This window comes from Microcaecilia unicolor, chromosome 6 (genome assembly GCF_901765095.1).
Source record: "Microcaecilia unicolor chromosome 6, aMicUni1.1, whole genome shotgun sequence".
Lineage (NCBI taxonomy): Eukaryota > Metazoa > Chordata > Amphibia > Gymnophiona > Siphonopidae > Microcaecilia > Microcaecilia unicolor.
In genome coordinates, this window is record NC_044036.1 from 315,003,121 (window position 1) to 315,026,730 (window position 23,610).

A 23,610-nucleotide genomic window follows, 5' to 3' on the forward strand; every position below is an offset into this window, starting at 1 on the left:
GTGCAGATTCAGGTAAAGAGCTTGCACAGAAAAAGGTGGAAGCTGTGGAGCACAACAAAGGGTCAATACAGCATGGGAAGAATGAAATTGATAGCAGAGATCTGTCTGGCACAGTATCTTACATCATGCATAGGATCTTTGTGGCACGACTCCCAGCAGGGGATTTATTTACTTATACTTCAACTTCATTACATCGTTTTACCCCCAGAGACTTCATCCAGGTGAGGAAAATATCCAGATTATGAGTACTTTTTTTCTGTTTGTGAGTAAAGATCTCTGTTCTTCAGACTGCTTCAAGTGTCCAAAATATAGACTGCTTCCCTGCTCTGTTTCAAGTGGTATCACACTGCTGATGACACCGTGCCCCATCATTTCATGTTCAACATCATATTACAGTTTAGTTCAAGTAGAAGATACTGGTCACCAGGATACTGAAACCTGCAGGGCAAAGAAGGGCACCACACTTAACCCAGTAGCATGGCAGAAAATGACAAGGACAATGGACCCCAAGAGTGGGAAACATGTCTAAGAGAAGATGACAGTAACAGATTTGAAGACATTTCAGCTAGGTAGGCTTAAATCTCTTATAAGGTATCTACCTTCTTGTATGCAGAACATCTTCCATAAATGAGTACAATGAAAGTGCAACTAGAACATCAAGGAATGTACTATATATTGTGCCTTTGAAACAGCATCCTACAAAAATGACCAGAACAGCTAATCTGCAATTAATATCTTCTATATTTCTAGTAGTGCTGTGGAAACGATAACCAGCAGGGCCAACGTTAGACATGCTGGGGCCCAGGGCAGAAATGTGGGAGGCAGGAGCTTAGCCAGACCTGCTATTTTGGGTGGGCCCCAAGTTAATCTGGGTGGGCCCTTCCCACCCCCCGTCCCTGTATACACATAGTTTATTAACCTTTCTGTCTGCCCCTACTCACATATCGTCATCATTCTCCCCCTCTGCCACAGCCCAGCATCCCCTTCCCCCGCCCACCCAGCATCTTCCCATCTCTCTCTGAACCCCCCCCCCCACGTCTACCTCTGAGCCATTACTGGCAGCGATTCCAGTAGGCAATCTGTGCCCGCCCTGCAGGCTTCCCTCTACCACATCCCTGGCAGTGAAGAAATAGGAAGTGATGTCATTGAGGGTGGGATGCGGTAGAGGGAAGCCTGCAAGACAGGAGCAGGTTGCCTATAGGAATGGCTGCCAGAAATGGCTCAAATGTAGACTGGGGGAGAGGTGGGGGGTTCAGAGAGAGACAGGAAAATTCCGTGCTGCCTGCAGAGAAGAGAGAGAGGCGTGAAGCACCATCAATGAAGTGTTTTGGGGGCCATTAGACTGGGTGGGCCTGTGCCCACCTGTAGCTATGTCACAGGTGGAAGGGATCCCCCAAAGTCCGCCAGCAGGCTGTGCTTCCTTCAGTTTCAAACAGGTTTATTTATTTATTACATTTGTACCCCTCGCTTTCCCGCTCATCGCAGGCTGAATGCGGCTTACATAGTAACAAGAGAATACAATCTATAGTAAACGAATCAACAAAGGGGGTATGTGATAGGACAAATGAACAAGGAGTAAATGGGATAGAACAGGTATAAGAAAAAGGATAGGGATAGGTAAGGCGGTGGAGCGATTAAGGAGAAAATGGGAAGAGCATGGAGGGTAAGAAGGTTGGTAGGAGATATTTCTGAGTCATTGTAGATAGTGGTTATTTGAACCGGTAGATAAATGGTTTGCTTACATTTGTTTATGATAGGTCAAGTTACTTGGGTAAACCAGTTTGAATAGATGGGTTTTCAATTGTTTCCTAAAGGGATGATATTCATTAATTGACCGAATGTATCTAGGTAGCGCATTCCAGAGATGGGATCCCAAGAAGGAGAAGTTAGATGCATGGTAAGCTTTGTACTTTAGTCTTTTGCAGTTGGGAAGGTGAAGGTTAAAGTATGATTGTGAAGATGTTGACATGTTTCTGTATGGAAGGTTTATTAGATTGACCATGTAACTTGGTGACACTCCATGGATGATCTTGTGTAGGGCCCCCTGTGTCATGGAGGCTCAAGACAGTTGCCCTGTTTGTCCTCCTCTACCATTGGTCCTGCTAACCAGTAGTAGGTAGCTACGTTAAACTTATTCAGAGGGACAGGTAAAGGTTATAAATAGGCAAGAGCTTCATTTAAGGCAAATTGTGATGGGGCAGTAATGTGGGCATCTCTCCACTGGAAATGGGACAGACTGTCCTGGATAGTCACATGTTAAATGTCATCCATTTTCAGGATACTTAGGAAAGATTCATGTGATGATCTAGGAAGGATCTTACTGTTCAGCCCTAAAGAGACCGAATCCAGTACAATTACACAGATGGGGGTTTATCCTATAGTGAGGCAGCTACACAAGCTCAGTAGATTTTGCTTGGAATTGGTGCACTCTGATTGGCTCTGGGACTCAGAAAGCTTCCGACTTCATACTGCTTAGCAGATGGGTTTGGGATCATATCTCAAGTCTTTCTGTTACCTTGCTGCTGTCACTTATTTTGTAGGTATAGATCACAGTTGACAGGACAATAGCTTCTGCTACCCTTCTAGTCTGGGCTCTGCTTCCATAGTCCATATTTTTTTTTTGTTACATTTGTACCCCGCGCTTTCCCACTCATGGCAGGCTCAATGTGGCTTACATGGGGCAATGGGGGGTTAAGTGACTTGCCCAGAGTCACAAGGAGCTGCCTGTGCCTGAAGTGGGAATCAAACTCAGTTCCCCAGGACCAAAGTCCACCACCCTAACCACTAGGCCACTCCTCCACTGTTGCTACTATTTGAGATTCTACATGGAATGTTGCTATTCCACTAGCAACGTTCCATGTAGAAGTCGGCCCTTGCAGATCACCAATGTGAGGCTTCTGCTTCTGTGAATCTGACAGACTCACAGAAACAGCAGCCTGCGCAGCCTTCTACATGGAATGTTGCTAGTGGAATAGCAACATTCCATGTAGAATGTCCAATAGTATCTATTTTATTTTTGTTACATTTGTACCCTGCGCTTTCCCACTCATGGCAGGCTCAATGCGGCTTACATGGGGCAATGGAGGGTTAAGTGACTTGCTCAGAGTCACAAGGAGCTGCCTGTGCCTGAAGTGGGAATGGAACTCAGTTCCTCAGTTCCCCAGGACCAAAGTCCACCACCCTAACCACTAGGCCACTCCTCCACTGTTGCTACTATTTGAGATTCTACATGGAATGTTGCTATTCCACTAGCAACGTTCCATGTAGAAGTCAGCCCTTGCAGATCACCAATGTGAGGCTTCTGCTTCTGTGAGTCTGACAGACTCACAGAAACAGAAGCCTGCGCAACCTTCTACATGGAATGTTGCTAGTGGAATAGCAACATTCCATGTAGAATCTCCAATAGTAGCAACATTCCATGTAGAATCTCCAATAGTAACAACATTCCATGTAGAATCTCCAATAGTATCTATTTTATTTTTGTTACATTTGTACCCTGCGCTTTCCCACTCATGGCAGGCTCAATGCGGCTTACATGGGGCAATGGAGGGTTAAGTGACTTGCCCAGAGTCACAAGGAGCTGCCTGTGCCTGAAGTGGGAATGGAACTCAGTTCCTCAGTTCCCCAGGACCTAAGTCTACCACCTTAACCACTAGGCCACACCTCCACCTAACACCATTTTGTGTTAATAAAGGGCAGAAGCTTCCTAGAGCACCATTTTTTAGACATTCCTTCAGTATGTGAGGAGATCTCCCAAGCAGGCCCCCTATCCCAACCCAATACTCCACCTTGCCCTTGAATTGACCCCTTTTTCATCCTAATACCATTACTACTACTTATCATTTCTATAGCACTACTAGATGTACTCAGTGCTGTACACTGGAACATGAAGAGACAGTCCCTGATCTACAGAGCTTACAATCTAATCAGGACAAACAGGACAAATAAGGGAAATACTCCGGGCTTTTTTTGAGGGGGTACTTGGGGGTACTGAGTACCGGCACCTTTTCCATTGTCTGCTAAAATTGACCCAGGATCCCCAAGTTTTAATGAAAGAGCTCAGGCTCTACACACCAATTCTGCCTTGTCATAGATTCTGTGACTGGTTGCAGGGGGTCTGGCTATTGTGGGGTGGGTCCCTCATTGATCACCCCACCCCTGAAGGGTGGCCTAGCATTTGAATACTGGCACCTTTTTCCACTAGAAAAAAACACACTGGAAATATTTAAGGTGGGAATGATAATACAGACATGGGTACCAAAGAAGTGAATAGGGGTTAGGAGTTCCCTCCCTCCACAAGATTCAGTTATATTTAGCTCCCATATGTTCACATTTGAAGTACTGCTGAGTCTGTAGATCCAGACCCTATTCTTTCAAAAAAAAAAAAAAACGGTTCTGGGTGCCAGTTACTTCCACCCTTTTGATAGCTTAATGTTTTTTTTCTTCTCACAAATATTTTAAAGAAACTTCTTGAACTGGAATAACCTAATGGGCAACTTCCCTCTATTCATCCTGTTTCCAGTGCGGTGTTTTGTTAGGAACATTAAGGGAGAAAATAAAATAAAAGGAAAGAATGAAAAGAAGGAAAGAGTGAGAAATGTAAAGTTTTAACAAGCTTCAGACTTTCTTACAGCCAGGAGGGGAAACAGAGAAAAACCTTGTAAGACAATGACATTTCTCCCCAGGGTTGTTAACTTTGTCCTTAAACAGTGAATGAGAGGAATGAGGAGAATGTGCCTCTCTCCATGGGCTCTGTGTTTACTGAGTCAGGGGGGGAGGGCAGAGCAAAAGAAATAGAGAAGGCAGAGACACAGAGGGCTAGACAGAAGAAAGAAGGGAAGAGAAAAGAAAAGAAAGGAAAGGAAAGGGAGACAGAGGAGGCTAGAGAGAATGAGGCTGAAGGGGACAGACAGGGAGGGGAGGAAAGAGAGGGACAGGAGTGTTAACCACTTGCCACACAACACATGTACAAATTTGCATGCCAGAAAAGGTTCCCGAATCTGAGACAGAGAGCCAGGGCCAGCTCTGCCTGCCCGGGCTTGCCTGGGAACGCTGAGAGCCAGTGTGGACATTGTAGGACTCAGGGCTGCTGTGCTGGGTGTGGATTCAACCCATTGCCCCCAGCAGTGCTGCACTGCAAAGCAGGAGCATGAAATGGACTCCAGGAGGGCTGAGGACCTTTGGCTGAAAATGAAAGAAAAGGTGGGGCCCTGGAGGGGGGCATTTGCCCATTTGTGAGCAGCATGAATTTATTGGCCTTAATCCCAAACTCACAAAGCAAATAAAGCTGGCTGGGGCTCAGCTAGTCAGATCTGCCTCCTTTGCAAATGAATGATGCATTATTTTTTACCCCTCCTCCCCCCCCCCCCCCCCCCCAAAAAAAAACAGCATGAAATATCAGGAGAGCATCAGGAAATTCTGATGCATAACACGCGCTAAGTGCACTTTGGTCTCGGTCTTTCTCTTATGTTTTTACTGCATCTCTAAACTTGGTTTTGCTTTCTTCTCGCCTTTATTTTATACCCCCTAGGCTGACATAAATGAGGTCTTGGGGTGCACTTGCCTATTGTGCCCACAATCTAAGTTTGAATCCCACACTGGGATTTCTGTCAGGTAGACAGCCTCTGCCAACTCAGCCATCCATCCACTTCCAGTATCTGGCCTTAGGAGAGGGCAGGTGAGGGGACAGAAGAAAAGATGACTGGGGAAGACAATGGTCCACCAACCCACTAATGGTCTGCTAAGAAACCGTCCTACAAATGGCAGCCCCAAGTTGTTTGCTACTTTGTACAAGGAAATACCTTTACCTTTGTGTTGGCATCACTTGACCGCACTACTACCCTCCACAGTGCACTTGTGGGTAGAGCACATGAACCAGGTGAGGGCAACCACAGTCCTCAAGGACCACAACCCAGTCAAGGTTTCACGATTCACAATGAGTATGCATGAGATTGATTTGCATGTACTGCTTCCATTGTATACAAACAGATCTCATGCATATTTATATGGAAATCTTGAAAACCCAACTGGGTTGTTGTCCTTGAGGCCCTTGGTTCCTACTGTTGCCTTAGACCTTAACTGCTCATGACAATTTAGGAAAGTTGGGAGTGCCCTAAGGTTAGGTAGGGCCCTTCCTCCAGGTCTTTAGGGCAAAGTCTCCATCAAACCCTGCACTGCAGTCAAGGCAGAGGGGCATCCTTAATTCACCTTGCACTGTGTTGTCCATAAACCCTCTGCTACTGTACTCTGTCCAAAAAACTACTGTTAATATTTTGGATCAGGTGATTCAGTGTCCTATTACACCTCCTATTCAGCTCTGACTTCTTGTTACATTAAAGACTGGATTTACTAAGGCTCTTCCTCCATTCGGTATCTCTGAGGAAGAAACCTTATTAAATCAAGCCCTAAATTCCAATTCTCTGGGCAAAAGTTATTAACAACTCTTTCCCCTTTTCCATTTCTCTTCTTTCTCTTCATCCAAGCATTGCTCTGGCTTGGAGCCTGGATCCTGGCAACAAGAGGCTTTTCACTTGCTAATTACTCTAAATATTTAAAATCAACACCAAGTGTAAACAGCGTGGATAATCTCCCTCCCTGTTTGGCGATGCTAATCCAAGGGTTTTGTCTCATATATTTTTCAAATTCTTGGCAGGGTCTGTTTGGATTTTATGTATCTCTTTCATCTGAGGTCAGGCAATTTTTCTCATTTCCATTCCTGGAAATGTAGAGGGTCTGAACTGGGATAAAGGAAGAGAGGGAGTAGGAAGGCAGGAATGGGAAAGCAGATGGAATAGGGAGCAAGGACTCTGCAACCAAAAGAGAAGGATAGAGTGCCAGGCCAGTAAACTACTCAACATGATTGCATCAGATGAGGTCTCCCCTTCCTCCATGCATTTTTCCAAAGGAAACGGAGCAGTTCTGAATTTTTTCCAAACTAACCAAACAAAATGTTTTTTTTTTTGTTCTGAATATTCCCAAACAAGGCACCTTTCCGTCCTATTAACATAGAGGGGCATTTTCGAAAGGGACGTCCAAGTTGCGATTTGGACGTCCTTGCAAAATGGCGAAATCCAGGGGCGGGGAAACCCCTATTTTCGAAACAAGATGGATGTCCATCTTTTGTTTCAAAAATACCATCAGGGACGTCCAAATCCTTAAATTTCACCGTCCCTAGATTTGGATGTTCCTAGACATGGACGTTTCTGACTTTCAGCCATTTTCGAAACCAAAGACATCCATGTCAAAAACGACCAAATGCAAGCCATTTGGTCGTGGGAGGAGCCAGCATTTGTAGTGCACTGGTCCCCCTGACATGCCAGGACACCAACCGGGCACCCTAGGGGGCACTGCAGTGGACTTCATAAATTGCTCCCAGGTACATAGCTCCCTTACCTTGTGTGCTGAGCCCCCCAAACCCACTACCCACAACTGTACACCACTACCATAGCCCTTATGAGTGAAGGGGGTGCCTAGATGTGGGTACAGTGGGTTTGTGGTGGGTTTTGGAGGGCTCACATTTACCACCACAAGTGTAACAGGTGGGGGGGTGGGCCTGGGTCCGCCTGCCTCTGAAGTGCACTGCACCCACTAAAACTGCTCCAAGGACACTGCTGTGATGGACCTGAGTATGACATTTGAGGCTGGCATAGATAGGGTTACCATATGGCTCCAGAAAAAGGAGGACGGATTGAGCCAGCCGGGTTTTACTTCCATTGCTTGAAAGCAATGGAAGTAAAACCCGGCTGGCTCAATTACTTCCATTGAAAGCAGTAGAGGCTGGTTTTAAAGATTTTTTTTTTTAGGGTGGGAGGGGGTTAGTGACCACTGGGGGAGTAAGGAGAGGTGATCCCCGATTCTCTCCGGTGGTCATCTGGTCATTTCGGGCACCTTTTTGTGCCTTAGTCTTAAGAAAAACAGGTCCAGGTGAAAACGTCCAAGTGTTTGTCCAGGATGTCCTTGCTTTTTTCGATTATGGGTCAAGGACGTCCAAGTATTAGGCATGCCCAAGTCCTGCCTTCGCTATGCCTCCAACAAGCCCCCTTGAACTTTGGCCGTCCTTGCGACGGAGTGCAGTTGGAGAAGTCCTAAATCGGGTTTCAATTATACCGATTTGGAAGTCCCTGGGAGAAGGACGTCCATCTTCCGATTGATGTCCAAAAGATGGACGTCCTTCTCTTTCGAAAATGAGCCCAATAGTAACATAGTAGATGATGGCAGATAAGGCCAACACAGCCTATCCAGTCTGCCTAGGAAAATTGCTGAGGTTATACCTGCAGTGCGGTACAAGTTACTTTCCCTATGCTCATGTTGTTGGGGTTGTAGGTGTGGAGGAGTAACCTAATGGTTAGTGGTGCAGTGGGCTGAGAACCTAGGGAATTGGGTTTAATTCCCACTGCAGCTTCTTGAGACCCTGGACAAGTCATTTAACCCTCCATTGCCCCAGATGCAAAACTTAGATTGTGAGCCTTCTAGGAACCAGTGGCGTAGCTACAGGTGGGCTTGGGTGGGCCAGGGCCCACCCATTTATGGCTCAGGCCCACCCAACAGTACCACATGTTTAGTGGTAACTGGTGGGAATCCCAAGCTCCGCCAGCTGAAGATTTCCCCCTGATGGTAACGAAAATGCTACTCTCCACAACACTGGCACCTGCGCATGCTCAATTTCCAGTGCATTCCTGCTGCCAAGGTGGAAAGAAGCATTTTCCCAGCAGCTGAGATTTTTTTTTTTTTTTTTGGGGGGGGGGGGGGGAGAACACTTGGTGCCCACCCAATTCTTGCCTAGGCCCACCCAAAATCTGTTCTCTGGCTACACCCCTGCTAGGAACAGAGGAAGTACCTGCATATATTATATATATATATATATATATATATATATATATATATATATATATATATATATATATATATGTAAACTGCTTTGATTGTACCATAGAAAGGTGGTATATCAAATCCATGACCCTTTACCCTTTGTGCCTGCTGTATGGGATTCCATGAATGCTCATCAGATAGAAGTGTGGGAACATTAGCTTAAAAAAACAAACAAAAAAACATCCTATTGGCCAGTGCAGATGATATATCAGAACCTGCAGATGTCCTCCTTCTATGTGACAAGGAGGTGGCCATAACCAGAAGGATGCTGGGCTGCATAGAGAAGGAAGGAGGTGTTGATGCCCCTGTGCAAATCATTGGTGAGGCCCCATTTGGAATATTGTATTCAGTTTTGGAGGTCGTATCTTGCTAAGGATGTAAAAAGCGACCAAAATGGTATGGGGTTTGCATCAGAACACATATGAGGAGAGACTTGAGGACCTGAACACGCAGTGCGTTTTTTCTTACGAAAAAGGTGCCAGTATTCAAATGCCAGGCCACCCTTCAGGGGTGGGGTGATCACTGAGGGACCCACCCCACAATAGCCAGACCTCCTGCAACCAGTCACAGAATCTATGATAAGGCAGAATTGGTGTGTAGAGCCTGAGCTCTTTCATTAAAACTTGGGGTCCATGGGTCAATTTTAGCAGACAATGGAAAAGGTGCCGGTACTCAGTACCTCCGAGTACCCCCTCAAAAAAAAGCCATCTGTAGCTCAAACCTTTTTCAGTAATAGCTCAAGGTGAATTACAGTCAGGTATAGTACGTATTTTCCTGTCCCTGGAAGGCTCCCATCCCAATCTAATTTTGTACATGAGGCATTGGAGAGTTAGGTGACTTGCCCAAGATCACAAGCAGCAGAAGTGGGATTCAAACCTGGCACTCTAGCCACTAGGCTACTCCTCCACTCCATGTTTCTTTAAACCACTCCCATATTGTTGGGCAGACTGGATGGACAGTGCAGGTCTTTATCTGCTTTCATATGATATGTTCTATGGCCTTGGAATGCAGGTCTGGTGCAGCACAGTAAACATGAGACACCAGGAGGAACAGAGCTCTCCTGATATACTTTACTATTTTGCACCAGACCTCATGATCAATTCCTGCTGTGTTCCTCCCCCTCCCCCCTCTGCAACAGGAAGTCACTAAATGGGGCAGGACATGGCAGCACTGCAGTGTGGCCTGTGCTGGAAAACCCCGCAATGCACTGATTTCCTTCGTCTTCTGGCATGGGTGGAGGTCATGTGGCAGTGGTGGCAGGCTTGGTTGGGGCACCTAGGGAATGAGAGATGAGATGCCAGACATAGGGAAGGGTTAGGGTAGGAAAGGTGAGATGCTGAACATGGGGGAAAGTTAGGGAAGGAGAGATGAGATGCTGAACATGGGGGAAAGTTAGGGAAGAAGAGGGGAGATACTGGACACATGGGAGGGTTAGGGAAGTGGAGTGGCCTAATGGTTAGTGCAGTGGGCTTTGATCCTGGCAACCTGGGTTCAATTCCCACTGCAGCTCCTTGTGACCTTGGGCAAGTCACTTAACCCTCCATTGCCCCAGGTACAAAAAACTTAGATTGTGAACCCTTTAGAGACAGAGAAAATACCTGCATATAATGTTTACAACGCTGCATATGTCTAGTAGCTCTATAGAAAATGATTAGTAGTAGTAGGAAGGAGAGATGAGATGCTGGGCATGGGGGAAAGTTAGGGAACAAGCGGGGAGATACTGGACACCTGGGTTAGGGAAGGAGAGATGAGATGCTGGACATGTGAGAGGGTTAGGGGGTTAGAAAAGGAGAGGTAAGATGCTGGACATGGGGTGGGGGTTGTAGGGGGCACTGGAAACCCTAGCTCTGTTCCTCATAGTGTGTCTGCAATTTGAGATGCTGTCACATGGGACAGCATCAGATGAAAAGCAAAACCTCAGTAGGAAACCCAGCCTTGGATTTCTGCATGTTTGTCAGGATTTCAAAAGTACAGCTGGGTAATACTCAAGAACATTATATTCTCTTACCATCATCACCTGGCTCACTTAGTTCATAGTAGACACAATGCCACAAATTACATCACCCTCTGCATGAGCCAATCAGATCCCATTGATGTGATGCCATCTGTGACACTTTTCTGAAACTTACTGTGTGCCAGGCAAAAGGGAATTGTTGTAGGGAAAGTGAATTTTTTAAAACACTGAAAGGTTCAGTATGATCTGAAAGAAGATAGGACTGAGTGTGCTGGGGAAAGGGAGGATGTCCCATTTTTGATTCCCATCAGTAAATCAGTGAATAGTCTTCTGCATCCTAACACAGTACTTGGAATTTTGTTATTCAGTCATGGGTACCATGTATCCCTAGCCATGCATAAACATTCCTGACTGGAGAGAGGAAAACAGATTTAAAATAAGTAGGTTTCAATCTTGCACCATTTTTTTTTCTTTTTAGCAGAAAGTTTAATCCTCCAGATTTGGCAATGGTCATGTCCCCCCAGTGGGGCTGGGTAATAAGGCATTAAATCCACGTATTCTACAGGTTCTCAGTCTCAGCCAAAAGGCCACAGAGGGACCGCCCTCAGCTCATAGCACTCAACTTACACTAGGATCTTAGTCATAAGGCCTTGATTTCTACAGCATTCTTGAGCCGCTTTAGGCCAAATATCTTAAGTATTTATTTAGCTCATGGTATTTCTTCCCCATGCAGTAAAAAAAAGGAAAAGGTATTTGGGTCAGCTCAGGATGCGATATTTGACTCTGTTTTCCAGATACATTATGTCTGTGCACAATTGGGAAATCTGATATACAAGTATTAAATAAAATGAAATAAAATTTGTTTTATACCTTTGAATTTCACTGAATATAAGCATTACAGTCAAAAGTTTAAACTAGGCTCATGGAGGGTAATTTTATAATTGGGCATCTAGTTTTTGGTGCCAAAACTGTGCATATAAAGAAAATTAGGCACTTACGTTTCTTTATATAATATTAAGTATAAGTAGCTGAAAATGCACCTCCATTTAAGGAGTGATCATTTACACTAGCCCTATAGTTGGTGCAATTAAATGCGAGACGCTGTCCGGAGCATTTTTAAAGAGATATCCTACAGCTTTTATTTGGAGGCGATATACTGTCCTTGAGAATCCTGCAGGACATTCCGTGTAGAAGCTTTGTTTCCAAGTCCTACAGTATAATCTTTTGTGAAAGAAAACAAGACTGTTTGTATGGTGAGAAGACTCCTGATGCAGGCCTTGCAGGCCGAAACACAGCTGTGTCGGGTCCTAATCACCGACTTTTTTAAATACATCAATAAACATTTTTAGTTTTCCACATTTGGTTTCTGTGGGTCGTCTTTTTATCTTCACCCTCAGTCATCTTCGCTGTTTTTGTTGATTGTTTTGATTTCTGCGAAGACTGGTTTCTTCTGTTTTTTTGTGTACAAATGATCTACACCCACATTATTTATTTATTTGGTGCATTTCTACCCCACATTTTCCCACATGAGCAGGCGCAATGTGGCTTACATTAAATCAAGAGGATACAATACAATACATAGGTGGCACAGATTCGGAATGAGTCAGGAGGGGAAGGCACATGGGATGGCATGGGGTAAATGTCAGGGGCGAATCGCCAACAAGTGAGAGAGGTTAAACATTGGAGTTGCCAGTGGAATAAGCCATGACGAATAAGAACGTTTTTAAGGACTTCTTGAACAATTGGTGATCGACGAGCTCTTTAAGTTGTTTTGGCGGAACATTCCATGATTTTGGACTGATTAAGGGAAGGACGAAGCATAAAGGGTCTTGTATTTAACATTCCTGCAGGTGGGATAATGTAGAATGAGGTAGATCCTAGCAGTTCTCAGGGCATTTCTAGATGGTAGATCGATTATATTGAGCATATATTCAGGGGCTTCTCCATAAGTAATCTTGTGTGTAAGTGAGCACATTTTAAATGTAATATGCTCTGTTACAGGGAGCCAGTGTAGTTGAAAGCGTAGTGGTTGAGCGGGAACAATGCGATTTCCCCAGTATTAACCTTGCAGCCGTGTTTTGAACTGTCTGAAGCCTTTTCAGAATATAATCCCGGCAACCAGCATATATCCCGCTACAGTAGTCTATATGAGATAGGACCAGCCAGTGAACAAGGGTACGGAAAAGCTCCCTTGTTAAGAAACGCCTGATACGCTTCAGCCTCCACATGGCATGGAACATTCATTTTGCAAGAATGGGTGTAAATTATACTATTCTAGAATGCTTTATAGTTTATTTGGGTTTGCTATGACGCCATTAACTAACTCGCAGAACACAATGGGGTACAAGTCTAAAATAAAAGAAAGACAGAAAGGAACTACAAAATTAATAGGACAGATGTAACTCGGTCACTCAAGACAAAGATCGTGTGAGGAATAGAGAGGGGAAGGGAGGGAAGAGGGGATATCGCAGGAATAATGTGAAAGTAGCTAAAGCCTCAAGTAAAATCAAATGCTTGATGAAACAAACAAGTTTTAAGGGCTACTTTCAACTTTCTAAATGGCAGTTCTGCACGAATTAAAAGCGGCATTGAATTCCAAAGGAAAGGGGCAGCAAAAAAGAAAGCCTAATGCTTGGGTTACATAGAGGCTCATTTTCAAAGCACTTAGCCTCCCAAAGTTCCATAGAAACCTATGGAACTTAGCCTCCCAAAGTGCTTTGAAAATATGCCTCATAGTAACATAGTAGATGACGGCAGAAAAAGACCTGCACGGTCCATCCAGTCTGCCCAACAAGATAAACTCATATGTGCTACTTTTTGTATATACCTTGATTTGTACCTGTCCTCTTCAGGGCACAGACTGTATAAGTCTGCCCAGCACTATCCCCGCCTCCCAACCACCAGCCCCGCCTCCCAGCCACAGGCTCTGGCACAGACTGTATAAGTCTGCCCAGCACTATCCCCGCCTCCCGCCACCAGCCCCGCCTCCCACCACCGGCTCTGGCACAGACCGTATAAGTCTGCCCAGCACTATCCCCGCCTGGGTTGATTCCAGCTGGGCAAAACAGGGGCTGGGGAGACATAAATGGTGATCATTGATTGGGTAAAGCAGATGCGCAGGGGAATAGGAGTAATGAGATTAGATAGGTATAAGAGATGACCTAAACAGTACGCTTTAAAAGCAAGTGTGAGAGTCTTGAAAATAATCCGTTTGTCAACCGGGAGCCAATGGGACTTAATAAAGAGGGGGGGGGGGGGGGAGACAGATCATATTTACAGACATGATGGAGCAATTTGATAGCAGTGTTTTGAAGAGTCTGACGTTTCTTGAGAATTGATCGAGAACAACCAAGGTAAGCAATGTTGCAATAATCAAAGCTAATGACAAGAAGAGAAAGTATCAAAGAATGAAAAGTATCGTGATCAAACAAACCGACGAACCAAACCTTGAAATCTGTTGTGAAAAACGAAGTTGCCAAGAAAATGGAAAGAATCTACTGTCCAAAAAGAGTCAAAGGGAAAGAAGGGGGAGAAAGGCCACCAGTGGAACCAGCATGCTAATGTCTTATCCTTACTGAGAACTAATCTTTGAGAATGGATCCAATCTGAAATGAGAGTATGACAGTTCTGTAAAGGTAACAAGATGATATCCGCATAAAAATGAAAGAAAACCCCTGAAGATTGGATGAAAGTTGCTAAAGGACTCAAAAAGAGATTAAAGAGAAGGGGAGAAAGAATTGATCCTTGTAGAACGCCATAACCAAGAGAGTACTAGAAGAAGAGGAAGCTGCCATACGGACCTGAAATGAGCAGTCTGCTAAGAAAGAAGTAAACCATGTAGGAACAGTACCCGACACAACCAAGGCCTCAAGACAGGAGAGTAGAAGGGAGTGATCAACCAAATCACAAGCTGCAGAAAGATCAAGTGAAACATCAAGAACCATACGCATACTTGTTCCTGCCACTCATGCTTTGCTCAAACTCTGCCCATGAACACATTCACACAGGGCCAGGTCAACCATTAGGCAAGACAAGGTGGTTGTACAGGGCAGCGGCTTCTGGGGTGGGGGACAGCAAATAGCAGCTGCACTTAAAGCAAAACAATAGATCCTGACAGCCACATTCACTCAAAGAACCACTGATGTGTACTTTCACCTGCAGAAAGGTGGGGGGGGGGGGCATTTTCAAATAGTCCATTTAACAGGGTAAAAGACTTTTGGAAATTGCCCTTAGAGAGAGAGAGACAGAGACAGAGATAGTGTGAGAGAGTGTGTGTGAGAGAGAGAGAGAGAGAGAGAGAGAGAGAGGGAGAGAGAGAGTGTGTAGGTGAGAGAGAAAGAGAGAGAGAGAGAGAGAGAGAGAGAGAGAGAGAGAGTGTGTGTGTGTGTGTGTGTGTGTGTGAGAGTGAGAGAGAGAGAAAGACACACACACACACACACAATGTTTAATATTTAAAAGTATGATTTCTTGGGGGTGGGGGTGAGATTGGAGGTCTGTAGGTTAATGGAGGGGCGGTGGAGGTGTAAGGCTGAAGATTTGCCTAGGTTGCCTGATACTCTTGCACTGGCCCTGTATCCACAGTAAAGGTACATATCACACACACACAAGGCACATCCTATTAACACTAGTGAGTATTTTATAAGAAGTCAGTTACTCACATAAGCACCCTCATAGGTGCAAGTGGAGTGGAGGAGCAGCCTAGTGGTTAGAGCACCTGTCCTGATATCCAGAGGTGGCCAGCTCACATCCCACTGATGCTCCTTGTGATTTTGGGCAAGTCACTTAACCCTGCAGACTCCTCTGTCATCAGGATTTTACACAACCCTCTATTACCTTAGGCATAAACTTAGATTTTAAGCCCTCCAGGGACAGAGAAATATCCAATGTAACTCCCCTTGAGCTACCATTGAAAAGATGTGAGCAAAATCTAAATAAATAAATAAAGTACATATACAAGTTTATTCTGTATCTATTTAAGCTGGCCCTCAAAACAAAGCAATTGCTATCCTTCAGGTTTGCATTTTGTTCCTGAGGTGATAATTCTCACACAGAAAGCTGGATACCCACAACATATAATCCTCTTATAGCGCCCCCTGTTTAACTACACTCACTGCCCATCATTCTGAATCAACAGTAATCAGAGGCTAATGCTACTGTCAGGCTGATATCACAGTGACAGATGTTAAATTAGAAGCTGTAAAACAGGGGAAGGTGGACTATGTAGAGTCTAGTAGCGCTATAGAAATGATAAGTAGTAGTAGTAGAAGTATTATAATTTAAAAAAAAAGTAAGAATACGATCATGAAAAAATGGCACATGTGGATACACATTATAAGGAAAACCCCTCATGTTAAGCAACTGAAATTCATAAGAAAATGTATTAGATGTTAGGTATGATACACACTTGATTTCCACTTATACTTTTCCAGCCTATAAGTTATTGCTTTATTTTGACATTATAATTTTGTGATATAAAAAATGGTAAATCTTTTACTTTAAAAGAGTAAAAATACAAAAAAAAGGAGACCTGTGAATTTTTATTTATTTTATTTATTTGTTACATTTGTATCTCACATTTTCCCACCTATTTGCAGGCTCAATGTGGCTTACATAGTACCGTACCGGCGATCGCCAATATCGGTGTGAACAAATACAGAGTGATGATGTAGTAAAGTACAGTTCATGTGTTACAGACACGTTAGGGAATCGTAAGGGGGAAGAGTTAAGTTATGTCCAGTGCGAGATTTGGTTTCGTTGTGTTGCAGGGTTAAGGCATTTAAGTTGGATCGTTAGGAAACAAAACAGGAGCTGGGACAGACTTCTACGGTCTACGCCCTGATCGTGACTGGATAGGGATGGGCTGGAGTGTAAATTTTAAGGGGCTTCGATGTTAGCTTCAGAACTTAGTACAAGAACAGTGCTGGGCAGACTTCTACGGTCTGTGCCATCTTGTTGGGCAGACTGGGATGGACCGTTCAGGTCTTTATCTGCCGTCATTTACTATGTTAACACTGTTTCTCCTTTCCTCCAGGGTATACATGTTTAGGTCAGTAAGTCTCTCCATGCATTTCTTGCTACATAAACCCCCTACCATTTTAAGTAGCTTTTCTCAGTCTAACATCCTATATAATAAAACGCACCTCCAACATTCTGAAGCTGACTGCATGGCTGAGGCATTCCTGCTCTCTGTATCCATCTCCTGAATTGACATCACGTACTTCCGGGTTCGTCACAAGCAGAAGTGACCAACCACAGGAGGTTTCTCGGCTTCAGAATGTTGGAGGTGCATTCTATTAAATAGGATTGGTCAGTTCCTTGAAGCACAGCCAGAGCTCAGTGTCCTGCACAGTAACGCTCAGACACCAGAGAGAGGGGGGGGGGGGGGGGCCTGACACCAGAGAGGGGGGGTATCTCTGTCACACACACACTCTCTCTCTCACAGTCAATGTCTTTCTCTCTCTCACTCTCACACACTGTCTCTCACACACTCTATGTCTCACACTGTATCACATTCACTCTCTATGTGTCACACAGTCACTCACACACTCTCTTGGGCTCATACACTCAGTCTCACAGAGAGTCTGTGTCTCACACACTCTCTCTCTCTCGCACACACTGTATCTATGTGAAACACACTCTCTCTGTCTCACGCTGTGTCTCACATACGCACTTGCACACACTCTCATTCTCACACACACACACTCTCTCTCTCTCACAGACACTCTCGCACCCAGACTCTCTCTCTCACACACACACACTCACACATTCACTCTCTCATACACTCAAACATATACACTCAGAGGAAAACCTTGCTAGCGCCCGTTTCATTTGTGTCAGAAACGGGCCTTTTTTACTAGTAAGTACATAAGTATTGCCATATTGGGAAAGGCCAAAGGTCCATCGAGCCCAGCATCCTGTTTCCAACAGTGGCCAATCCAGGTCACAAATACCTGGCAAGATCCCAAAAATGTGCAAAACATTTTATACTGCTTATCCCAGAAATAGTGGATTTTTCCCAAGTCCATTTAATAACGGTCTATGGACTTTTCCTTTAGGAAGCCGTCCAAACCTTTTTAAAACTCCGCTAAGCTTACCGCCTTTACCACATTCTCTAGCAACGAATCCAGAGTTTAATTACACGTTGAGTGAAGAAACATTTTCTCCGATTTGTTTTAAATTTACTACATTGTAGCTTCATTGCATGCCCCCTAGTTCTAGTATTTTTGGAAAGCGTGAACAGATGCTTCACATCTACCCATTCAATTCCACTCATTACAGCGTTAAGTCTTTTTACATCATTAGCCTCCCCCCCACACACTTGGCCGTCATCCCCACACCCCCAATCGGGCCATCGTTACCACCCATGAATCCCCCCACTCAGGCCACCTCCACCCCCATCCCCCTACCTTCCTGCTTCTGCTCCTCCCTCGGTCTGTCACTCTCCTGCTCCTGTGTGCTGGGACCGGGTTATCGCATCAAATCACCAGGTCCCAACATAGACCATGGTGATGGGCCCCCTTTGGAGGCTGGGCATGGGGAATTTTGCCCCCCCCCCCCCGGCCCTCCTCTCGATGGACCTCAAAAACTGCCTGCCTCTCAGAAGCACAGGTGACTGGGGTATATAGCAAGAGTTCCACCTTTGATAGGATTTCCAAGAGATCACAGATATAGAAATATATATATACTAGCCGTTAAGCCCGTTAAAACGGGCGAGATTTCCAGCTACCCTCCTCACCGCCACTCCCTCCCCCCTCCGTGCTGGGCCCCCTGCACTGACCTGACAGCGCCTCTCACCTCTGTGTGAACGCGCTGCAGGCAGCAGCAGATCGCTCTGCTGCTGCCTGCAGCGCTTCCACACGGAGGTGAGAGGCGCTGTCAGGTCAGTGCAGGGGGCCCGATAGGGAGGGGGGCGGGGATGGGGGGGAGGGTGCAGGTTGGTACGCGCGATGTTCGTTTCCAGGCGGCAGCGTCCGACAGTCCGACTCCGTTTCCCTCTCTCTTTCGCCCTCTGACATCATCACGTCTTGACGCAAGGGTGGGACAGAGAGGGAAATCTCTACTGTGCATTTGCAGGTGAGTTGGTCACTTGCCATTTATATGTTTGATATATAGATTTGTTATTTTATTCTGCTATCGTTGTAATAAATTGTATTATTGTTGTAACCTGCTTAGGGTTGAACTTTGTTCAAAAAAGTCTGTATGTATGCGTGTGTGTGTATATATATATATATATATATATATATATATATATATATATATATATGCCTTTTCCATATAGCCTCATATATACGTTTTTACGTGTGTGTGTTTTCTTTACCGTTCTTTTTCTGTGCTACTCAGGTATTTTGGGTTGAGTAATACCCCTCGACCATTTGATTGCACTCCTTTCATTTTATCTACTGGTTCAATCTGCATGTAGGAAAAAACAAAGACCTGTAATGGATCTGGAGGCCGGGGATTCGGGTGTCGCCGATCGTTTACCTCTTACCGCTGCTATTAATCGAGGCCCCGCCGAGAGACCAGCACAAGTAAACAAATATAAACAGCATCCTTAGCATCGCCTCGCCCGCTGTTTGCTCACGTCTTTGACCCTCTCAGCTGTGCAGGTTCTTAACAGACACAATGGGGCCAGCAGGTCGGGACATGCCCGTGAAAGGCCGGGGGCAGGCAGGGAGGAGGCTGCTGAGCTCAAGCGCCCTAATCGCCTCTTTTCAGCGCCTGCTGCAGGAATGTTGCCTCTGTCAACAGTCGGGGGGGGCTGAGGTTTTGCCATTTAACATACCTGAGCTGGTGTCATTGAAACTGGTCCCACACAGGTGAGCAAAGCAAACGGAAATCGGGGAGGAGGGTGAAAGGGGAGAACTGCCGGGAAGGCAGACTGACAGCAAAACAGCTCTTAACTCCTTGGATGCCGAAGGCTAAACGAATTCCTTGAGCCATGCATGAGTGGTGCTAGATAAAATGCCCTGGAACAACCCAAGGGTATCCGACACCCCATGCATCAACCCCCACCCTCCACCCTCCCTTTACCCACTGACCCCTACATCAGTCCCCAGCTCCAGCCCCTTCTCTCACGTTTTTTTTTTTTAATCTCCAGCCCCATTCATCTACCTGCCCTGTTTTTCTGCTCTGCATTAGCCCATTTCCAAGCCCCACCTGCCCCCCATTTCCCCATCCCTAATATCAGACTAGACAGCATCAACCCCCTTCTCCTAACTGCCCTGCACTTTGGAATGCTTAGCAGTGCTATGGAAGCATCTCTTCTTTCACTGCTGCTGCTCTGCCTCTAGTCAATTAGGTCTGGTGCACCAGCAACACATGTTGCTCCACAGATTAAGGACTTCTGGTTTCATGAAAGATCTTGCTGGGCTAGAGCAGGAGGTGAGGGTGGCAATGGCACACTCCACAGATCCAGCTTTTGGGAGAGCTATCTGTTATATTCCAATCAATATGGAAACTCAAATGAATAAAACCTTTCTTCCCGAGGGCAACATTCCGCAACTTGGTACGATCAATGGTACTAAGTCACCTAGACTATTGTAATGCAATCTATGCGGGATGCAAAGAACAAATCATAAAGAAGCTTCAAACTGCTCAAATCACCGCAGCTAGACTCATTTTTGGAAAAACGAGATACGAGAGCGCCAAACCCCTACGCGAAAAACTACATTGGCTCCCGATCAAAGAACGCATCGCCTTTAAAACCTGTGCTCTAGTTCATAAAATCATCTACGGCGAGACCCCGGGATACATGACTGACCTCACTGACCTACCAGCCAGAAACACTACAAGATCAACATGCACATACTTAAACCTCCATCACCCAAGCTGCGAAGGACTTAAATATAACTACTACTACTTATCATTTCTACAGCGCCACCAGATGTACGCAGTGCTTCCCAATTGAATATAAATCAACCTATGCATCCAGCTTCTCCTTTATAAGCACACAACTATGGAACGCACTTCCATACGCCTTGAAAACAACACACGACCTATCAAACTTTCGGAAATCACTAAAAACCGACTTATTCAAAAAGGCATACCCTAATGACCCAACTTAAATGCCACGATCCTGCAACACAACGAAACTAATACTCGAACTGGACACAACTCAACCCTTCCTCCTTATTCCCTAAAAAGTGTCTGTCATACATGAACTTCAACAATGTCACTCTGTATCTGTTATACCGGAATTGGCGAACGCCATCACGGTTACTATGTAAGCCACATTGAGCCTGCAAATAGGTGGGAAAATGTGGGATACAAATGCAATAAAATAAATAAATAAATATTTATTGCATACCTATGCTGGAGGAACTGTTAATCACTGTATTGAGAGGATGGCCTAGAAATATGAATCCAGAGGAAGAGATGGCTGAGCAACTGTCTATCGAAGAGAGTGACCGTTTACAGCGTCACTTCAACATGCTTACATGACCATTGCAGTATCTAATGTAAACACTGGTAATTGTTGACTCCCGATGCAGGCCCTCCACCGAAACGCAGATCTGTGTTGAGTCACCTTTAAGCTGTGGCAAATAAAGGACTTTTTTGTTGACCTTTGTGTTGGGATTGAATTGGTCCTTCCCTATTTCTTTTTATTCACTGTATTTCTTTGCACTAGGGAAATACCTTCTTTTCTTTGTGTTTCTGTTCCAGTTGTAACCCACATTGATCACTGGGAAATAGCAGCTGTAAATGAATAAAATCTTCATTTAAACTGCATTTTGTGGCATGACCTCAGGAGATCTGTTCATGAAAGGAAATTCTGAAATGTCACAGACTTATACCATACCATCAATAGTTTTATAGTCCGCATATTTGTTAAGGATTCTAAGCGGATTGCAAAAAGAAAACCCCCAGTAATAGAGGGAGTTTAGTAGACTGACTACTAGGGAAATATAAAATCCTAGTGACTGGACTCATTTGGAGTTTAACCCATGAAAAAATTTAAAAATCAAAGATGCAATTTTATAAACTATACATGAATTACCCGGAAGCCAAAGCAAGGTATCCAATATAGAGGAAACCTTTTCAAATTTACCCAAACAATATTTTACAGAAGCTGAAGCTTTCTTTGCAACTTTACAGGTACAATACAATGCAGAAAATTACAATGTACGCGTGCCAATTTTTATTTTCCCTTTGTCCATTTTTGGCAAAAACTTTAAAAAGGCATCTTTTACAGGCACGCTGAAAAATGGATTTGCACTCGCCCAAAACACTCGTCTACACTAGCGCAGCCCATTTTTCAGTGCACCTTAGTAAAAGGACCCCTGATGTTCTTACTCCAGTTTTTCTTCTTATCTATCTATATGTTACATCTTTGCTTACACCCTATGCTGTCTATTAAAATGTTTTATTTGTGTATTGTGTTGGTATTGTAATATAACATACTATGCCATACTTTGTATTGTTGTTTGAATATTTTTACTGCTGTAATTTGTTTGTTGCTTATGTTTGACTTATTCTTGCTGTACACTGCCTTGAATTGCTTCAAAAAGGCAGTAAATAAATCCTAATAAATAAATAAATGAATAAATAAACCAATTGCGGAAGAATTATTGATTGTGCTATAACTCTGAAACTTTCCTTACTCGGAGAAGTCCTAATAGTCCTAAGCTGACGTGGTTTGAAATAGAATTTCTTTGCAAGATATTTATCTGAGATTTATACGTCAATTTGGAATCCAGAAGGATTCCCAAGACTCTTTCTTTTTTTTCTGAGTCTCAAAATTTCACCTGAATTCAGAGTTTAAATCCTTGGCAGGCAGTGATTCAAAATCACCACACCATAAAGATTTTAGTCTTCATTTTATTCAACTTCAAAAAAGTCAAACAAGACCACTTAGCAACCAGGGAACTACTCCGTTTCAGGTTTTGCACAATATCCTCAAAGGTATGCAATTCTGGACTCAGCAAGACAATATCATGGACTTAAGATAAACCAAACATGCCAAGATTTGATAACAATCATCCCAAATATATACATTAAACAGAAGGGGAGAAAGCGGCGACCACCAAGGTAGAGATGCAATTCCATTTTTCTCGACACAGTAATTCAGTTTAGTTAATAAAACTCCCTTAACCTGTTCAATACTGTACCAGTAACACCCAATTCACTGAATCTATATAGCAACTTTGAATGATCTACAGTGTCAAAAACCACTGAAATATCAAATTGAAGGAGTTTCAAGCAGGGGCGTAGCCAGACGGCAGATTTTGGGTGGGCCTAGGCAAGAAGTGGGTGGGCACCAAGTGTTCTTCCTCCCCCACACACACTAAAAGAAGTATCTCAGCTGGGGGGAAAATGCTTCCCTCCTCCACCTTAGCAGTCTGCAGCAGGCATGCACTGAAAACGGAGCATGTGCAGGTGCCAGTATTGTGGAGAGCAGCGTTTTTGTTACCATCGGGGAAGTCTTCAGCTTGCGGAGCTTGGGATCCTCAACAGCTACAGCTAAACATGTGCTACTGTTGGGTGGGCCTGAGCCCTAACTAGGTGGGCCTAGGCCCACCTGTGGCTACGCTACTGGTTTCAAGGAGAGCCACCTGCTTCCCCTTACTCAAGCAAGTTCCAACCTCAGATGTTAAAACTAACAATAATGTTTCTGAGATCTAAAACCATGCTGGGCAAAATGCAAACTATCAGCTACATAAAGGAAATTTGTCAATTGCTCATTCAGCACAAATTCTAAGAGTTTGGCCACCCAAGGAATACTAGCAATGAGTCTAACGTTGTCCACAATTGTAAGATCTAATCCAATAGCTTTAGGTATCCAGTTGTCA

At 44.5% G+C, this 23,610-nt stretch overlaps 1 long non-coding RNA gene across 1 annotated transcript in view; it reads right to left on the minus strand.

Annotated features, from left to right (window-relative positions):
- The window catches only part of LOC115473341, a 47,340-nt gene extending 27,658 nt beyond the window's left edge, over positions 1 to 19,682 (minus strand). The window contains exon 1 of the long non-coding RNA XR_003942645.1: positions 19,605 to 19,682. This is a non-coding gene — a long non-coding RNA (uncharacterized LOC115473341). The remainder of the gene's footprint in view (positions 1 to 19,604) is intronic.
- Positions 19,683 to 23,610: the final 3,928 nt, after the last annotated feature.